The 6,550-nt window shown below is 46.1% G+C and overlaps 1 long non-coding RNA gene across 1 annotated transcript in view; it reads left to right on the top strand.

Annotated features, from left to right (window-relative positions):
• Positions 1-299: 299 nt before the first annotated feature.
• Positions 300-6,550, top strand: part of LOC105532057 — a 17,277-nt gene continuing 11,026 nt past the window's right edge. Inside the window, exons 1-3 of the long non-coding RNA XR_001004900.1 lie at positions 300-385; positions 1,158-1,295; positions 2,894-2,973. This is a non-coding gene — a long non-coding RNA (uncharacterized LOC105532057). The remainder of the gene's footprint in view (positions 386-1,157; positions 1,296-2,893; positions 2,974-6,550) is intronic.

Below are 6,550 nucleotides of genomic sequence, written 5' to 3'. Positions count from 1 at the left end.
ATCGGAAGCAGAAGTGTTCCAACCTATTCAGCAGCGAGTGGTTGGAAACTAGCAAAGTGAGAGGGTGCGCAGCGTAACTGAAGGACTCAGGGAGGCTGTGGGCTTTTTTGCCCAAAACCTGTGAAGCTCAGGGAAAGGAGTAGAAGTCGGAACCAAGTAAAGTAAAATCGTGGCAAGTGGGCATAGTCCTAAAATCTCCCTCGTGAGGCCTTTCCAGTTGGGAACCCAGAATGTGCAGCTCAACGTATGTTTGGAATGAATGGGTGAAAGGAAGCAGGAGGAGGAGGGAGTTCTAGCGAAGACTCCAGATGGAAGCAAGCCATCCCCTGCCTCGAGAAAACACCGCCACTCCAGTGGAAACGGACAGGCGCGCACACAGCGAGGAGTGAGGTTTGAAAGAGGCTCCACCCTCCATTACACCTGTGCTCCACCGTGGCCCCCAGCCAAGTTTAATCTCCCATTCAGCACTTACTTCTGGAAGCTTCTTTCCCTCTCCTTCCCACCACTCATTGACCTTTCACCCTCTAGTTTTTTGTCTGCGTATGGGACTGTCTCCCCCACTCCCCTTGACTGAAGTTCCTTGAGAGCAGCCGCCCTCTTTTTATCGGGGAAGAGATTTGAAGATCAGGACATTCTTATCCAAGTAGATGCTAGCCACCTGGGTAGTCAAGACAGGGCCCTGCACAGTTAACGTGAATCTTGTCATAATGCCAGGGTTATTGTTTTGCGAGGAGCTGGTCATAGAACACTAGATTGCATTGTCACTGGGAAATAAGCTCATTTTATTAGCTTGTTTCTCAGCTAGCTTATATAGAAATTTGCCACAGCTGTTGCTGCTGGGCGCCTGCCCTGGATCTGATCATCAATTATATCATCTCTACCATCTCATGGACTGCACCTCACCCCTTGCTTTTCACAGCTGGCAAAGCTGGGCCAAGGAAAGCGTTAGCGCCAGCTGAGTGGAATGTGTGATAAGGGACCGAGGAGGGGTGCTATGTACTGGGGAAAAGAGATGGGGTCTCTAGGACAGGGGTAGGGACACTAGACTGAGGGCACGAAGGAAGGAAACCATGAGGAAGTAGAGTAGGGAAGTGGGAAGCATGCTGACGAGAGAGGTCAAGAGATGGTGACCGCTCTCCTCTGCATGCCCCAAGGAGATGGTAATGACATTCCCAAGTCCATATGGGAATCCCTGCTTCTGTGGGCCTCAGTCTGTCATCTTCTTTGGAGCGGGACCAAAGTAAGTAAGATAAAGTCACAATTTCTCATCCTTCTTCACTCAACTTTTCTTTGAGGTGAATTGGCATTTTTGGTAAAAGAATGCATTCTCTGCCAGGTGCGGGGGCTCACCCCTGTAATCCCAGGGTTCTGGGAGGCCAAAGTGGGAGGATTGATTGAGGCCAGGGGTTTGAAACCAGGCTAGGTAACATAGCAAGACCTCCATCTCTGTAAAAGAAATTAGCCAGGCATGGTGGTGCATACTTGTAGTCCTAGCTACTCCGGAGGCTGAGGCGAGAATCGCTTGGACCCAGGCATTGGAGATAACAGTGAGTTAAGCGTTCTCCTGCACCGCCATGGTAGGTGGGTGTTGCTAGCCACATGAGGATATGTGAGCCAGTCACCAAGGACTGGGGCTGACTCCCCAAGCACAAGGACAGTAAGAATAAACCTCTGATTATTCACCTGCCCCCATCCCCGACTTCAATTAGAGTTAAAGAGATATACCCTTATGTGACTGAAACAAAGAAGCCCTGCTCTCCTAGAGTCATATCCCTGTAGGCCAAGATACTGTCTTACATATAATTATTGGTGCTTCATAAATGGCTGATAAAAAACATTTCTATCAGGGGATATACCCTAGCTTATTCACAGCCTCTTATAGAGAGCTGGCCTGCCCACAGTCTCTGTAAAGGGCAGCTGTCTCTTCTGAGTGACCAGTTTCCCTGACCTCCCCTCAAGCCATGACTGACCAAGGAAGTCAATGTGACCACTGAGAAGCAAGGCGTAGCCTCAGATCCTGAGTTTCTAACTCTTTCCACTTTCCTAAGATGGGGTTATGCCTCATTTCTGAGAGATTTCCAACCCTCTACCACATACTCCTCTTTTTATGAGGTCACTTGGGGAGGTATCTGCTTCTTAGCACCAGAAGAGCTCTCTCAGGACCCAGTTGCTGAAAATGCTGAAAGTAGGAAATGGAGGTCGAGTGATGGCCATAAAGATTTTCCTGCTCCTCTTCTGGAATCAGGGATGGCCTTGTGAATTGCTTTGGCCCATAGAATGTGGCAAAGTGATACCATACCAGTTCTAACCTTGGTCTTAAGAAGCCTGCCAGCTTTTGCTTTCACTCCCTTGGAGCCCTGAGCTAGTATAGAAGGAGATCCAGCTGCAAGGACTGGTTACACAATTTTCAGGGATTCGTGTAAAATGAAATGCAGGGTTCCTTGTTTTAAAATTGTTAAGAATTTTAAGGTGCTGACAACAGAGCACTACACCAGGCAGAGGCTTAATCCGAGCTGGCCCAGGCACCCCAGCCAGGCTTCCTGGCACGTGAGTGATGCTGTCTTGGATTTCTGGCCCCAGTTCAGCTTCCTGATGGTCAGCATGAGAGCATGAACTACCCCAGGTGAGACCAGTAGAAGAACCCAGCCCAGATTACAGAACTATGAGCAAATAAATGGTTATTATTCAAGTAAAGCTCTTCATGACAAATGGGTGTAGTCCTGGGGGCCGCTAAGGCCTGGATTGGTATTTTATATAGCAATACATAACTGAAACATGAAGAATAAGAGTTTGCAGTGAGTGGTCACCTGCCATATTCCAGGCCCTGTGCTGGTGCATTGTGTGTGCTAGCTCACCTGATCCTCATAACACCTGCCGTAATTCCTTTCTACAGGAGAGAATGCAGCAGTTTCAAGGACAAGGGATTCGTACCACTGCTTCTCACTCAATAAACAGCAGAGGCAGAATTTGAACGTGACTCTGAGTGATTCCAAAACCGATGTAATATCCCTGCATTGAAACAGAGAAAGATCCAGGGAAAGTGCATACAGCTTGGAGACTATCGGATAGGGGTCTGATGCAGTCTTTCCCAAATTTCCTCACAAATTTACAGTTGAAATATCAGGCAGAGAAATGATAAGCAGGTGGAAGACCCCTAATGGGACATCATCGCATCACAGCTCTGTGATCATCAATCATAATCGCTAGAGGGTGACCTAGAGATATCCTACAATGAGGCTTTCTTGGGTTTTCTGATAGGTATAATACTGAGAACATTTGCTGTGGTTAGCTATGGATATTCACCACTTATTTTTATGTATATTATCCCCCAACAAACCACAGGTACCTGTGATCTTCTGGGCACATGTGCAGGAACTATCTTCTACCCAGAAAGAACAATAAATAATTTTTTTTTTTTTTTTTTTAGATGGAGTCTCTGTCATCAGGCTGGAGTGCAGTGGCATGATCTCGGCTCACTGCAACCTCTGCCTACATGGTTCAAGTGATTCTCCTGCCTCAGCCTTCCGAGTAGCTGGGACTACAGGTATGTGCTACCACACCTAGCTAATTTTTGTATTTTTAGTAGAGACGGGGTTTCACCGTGTTGGCCAGGATGGTCTCGATCTCTTGACCTTGTGATCTGCCCACCTTGGCCTCCCAAAGTTCTGGGATTATAGGCGTGAGCCACCTTGCCAGCCAAGAATTAGTTTCAACATTAGACCCAGCCAGAGTTAGTTAAGAAGCTTTCCCTACATGATGGCACCTCACAAGAAATACTTTCTATTTATAATATTCATTGTCTTTACTTGTCTTCACGAAGCCTTCCTGAGTGTCATCAGTGGGTGAGTGAGTGCATGGCTAGGTGCCTGCCTATCTGTCTGCCTATGGTGATGAGCTCATCACTGTAGGTCAGCAATGACATCGAGTCTAAATGCTGATGGCCATAAGGAAAATGGTGACATTCCCTAGCTCAGAGGAAATGCTGGTAGGAAAGCCATGTGGGCTAGTATTTATAAGTACAAGCTCAGGGGTCAAAGATAATAAAGTTCAGTGCCTTGTCCTATCTCTTACTAATTAGTGATATTGGACACACTGATTAATTTTATAAGTCTGTTTCTCACTTATCTATAAAATGAGATGTATGAGGGCTAAATGAAATGATGCATGTGAAAAACTGAACAAGGTGCCAGGCCTAGGACAAGGGCTTAATAAATGTCAGCGATTATTTTATTTGATGAAAAAAGAAGGTAAATGTTCTTTCTTTGATGCCCCCTATCTTTTCCCCATATCCTTTCTCTAAAAAAGTATATGTGTATAATTTCTGTGTCTTCCCTCCACTCTCCCATTATCTACCACTTCATCATCCTCTCACTACCCATCGCCACTTTGCCTCATTATCTTTTCTACATTTCTTTCCTCCTCCCCTGAAATAGGGTTGAGCAGGAGGAGATCAGAGGATGACAAAAGATAGCGAGACGTTGGTGGCAGGGTGACATGGAGCGCCACAGGCTGTCTAGGCCATCTAGACTTTCTCTGAGGACTCTTCAGTATCTCCAATAATACCATTTTCTCAGGACTCCTCACATGGGGAGAAACCTTAGCAATCATCTGATGGTGTCCTTGTTACAGTAGATAGTCAGGCAGACATGTGCAGTGCAGGAGAGGGCCCCCCACCCCAACCAGGAATGTCAGGTGACCATCAGGTGAGTCAGATGGTTGTTACACTGTCTCTCTCAAATAATAACTGGTTGCAGCCAGCACCAGGGAAAGGCAGGCTCCAAATAGATAGAAAAAACCTGAAAGTGATGATCAGCAGCTTCCCAATAAGATCTCAGGAACTGGGCGGGTGAGCTCAAGCACGTGCACTAAGAGCCAAAGTGGCGGAGTTTAATTGGTAAATGACCTTCCTGTGGGAATGCTACACTGGTAAAGGAAGAACGCCTCGAGAAAGCATCTGTACAATTCCAGCGAATACACCGTGCATACTCGCCTCCCAAGTGCTAGCAGGCCACTGCACATGTGGACAGCCCACCCCGAGGGAAGAATTGGGAGAAGTAACCCAAGACCCTGAAAGTATGCCAGCCTATAAGACCCCAAGTCAAAGGTCAAACTGTGCACTCGATCTTTCAAGGTGCCCCCTTGGCCCTCTTCCAAATGTACTCTACTTCCTTTCATTCCTGCTCTAAAGCTTTTGAATAAACTTTCACTCCTGCTTGAGGACTAAGCTCTGATTTTTTCTTATCTTCCAAATTCCTATCTAAGGGGTCTGGGGAGTCGTGCCCTACAGACCAAAAATTCTCATCAGATGGGTTTTATTTAACCCTATATATTGTGACTTTTTAGTCTGACTCTGGCATAATATTACATGACAAGAGAATCAAAATATTTTATCCCAAAACATGTTTCTTTGCCATATTTTGAAATGGCCCTGCAAAGCCATCCTTTATGGGGGAAAATTTGCATCTGTAAAGAATTTCTGGTAACATAGCTAGATATTTTTCTTCCAGGCCCTCCCACCTGAAGAGATTAAGAGTCTAGCACCTTTATGTATTTATTTATTTGTTTATTTATTTATTTATTGAGACAGAGTCTCACTCTGTTGCCCAGGCTGAAGTGCAGTGTTGCCATGTCAGCTCACTGCAACCTCTGCCTCCCGGGTTCAAGCCATTCTCCTACCTCAGCCTCCCGAGTAACTGGGATTACAGGTGCCTGCCACCACACCCAGCTAATTTTTGTATTTTTAATAGAGACAGGGTTTCACCACACTGACCAGGCTGGTCTTGAACTCCTGGTCTCACTGCGATCCACCTGCTTCAGCACCACCCACCCTGCCCCCGCGCCCCACCCTCCAAAGTGCTAGGATTACAGGTGTGAGCCGCCGCACCTGACTGAGAGTCTAGCACCTTCTAAAGGTCTGAATAGGAAACATTTGTCATCTATTGTCTCTAAGGGCAGCCACTAAAGAAGAATCTTAGTCTCTACAATCTTTTATCTTAACCTGAACATTTCCTTTCTATTAATCTCAGGTCTTTAGACAAACTCAACCAACTGTCAACCAGAAAATGTTTACATTCACCTATAGACTGGAAGGTGCCTGCCCTCCTTTGAATTGCCCCACCTTTCTGGACTAAACCAATGTATTTCTCAAATGTATTTGATTGATGTCTCTTGCCTCCCTAAAATGTATAAAACCAAGCTGCACCCTGACCACTTTGGGCACATGTTTTCAGGACCTCCTGAGGGTTGTGTCACTCATATTTGGTTCAGAATAAATGTCTTCAAATATTTAACACAGTTTGACTGTTTTCATCGACACTCTCTAAACCTTGCCTCGGTCTCTCCTTTCTGACTTACACTCCTCAGTCAAATTCTTTCTTCTGAGGAGGCAAGAATTGAAGTTGCTGCAGACTCATACAGATTCACGGTTGCTAACATCCTGAACTATCATTTTATAGGTAAGAAAACTCCCGGATGCAGTGACTATCGCCTGTAATCCCAGCATTTTGGGAGGCCGAGGCATGCAGATCACCTGAGGTCAGGAGTTCAAGAC

The sequence above is a fragment of the Mandrillus leucophaeus genome, unplaced genomic scaffold, assembly GCF_000951045.1.
Source record: "Mandrillus leucophaeus isolate KB7577 unplaced genomic scaffold, Mleu.le_1.0 Scaffold93, whole genome shotgun sequence".
Taxonomy (NCBI): domain Eukaryota; kingdom Metazoa; phylum Chordata; class Mammalia; order Primates; family Cercopithecidae; genus Mandrillus; species Mandrillus leucophaeus.
Note: the sequence above shows the minus strand (reverse complement) of the source record. Positions and strands in the feature narration are given on the sequence as shown.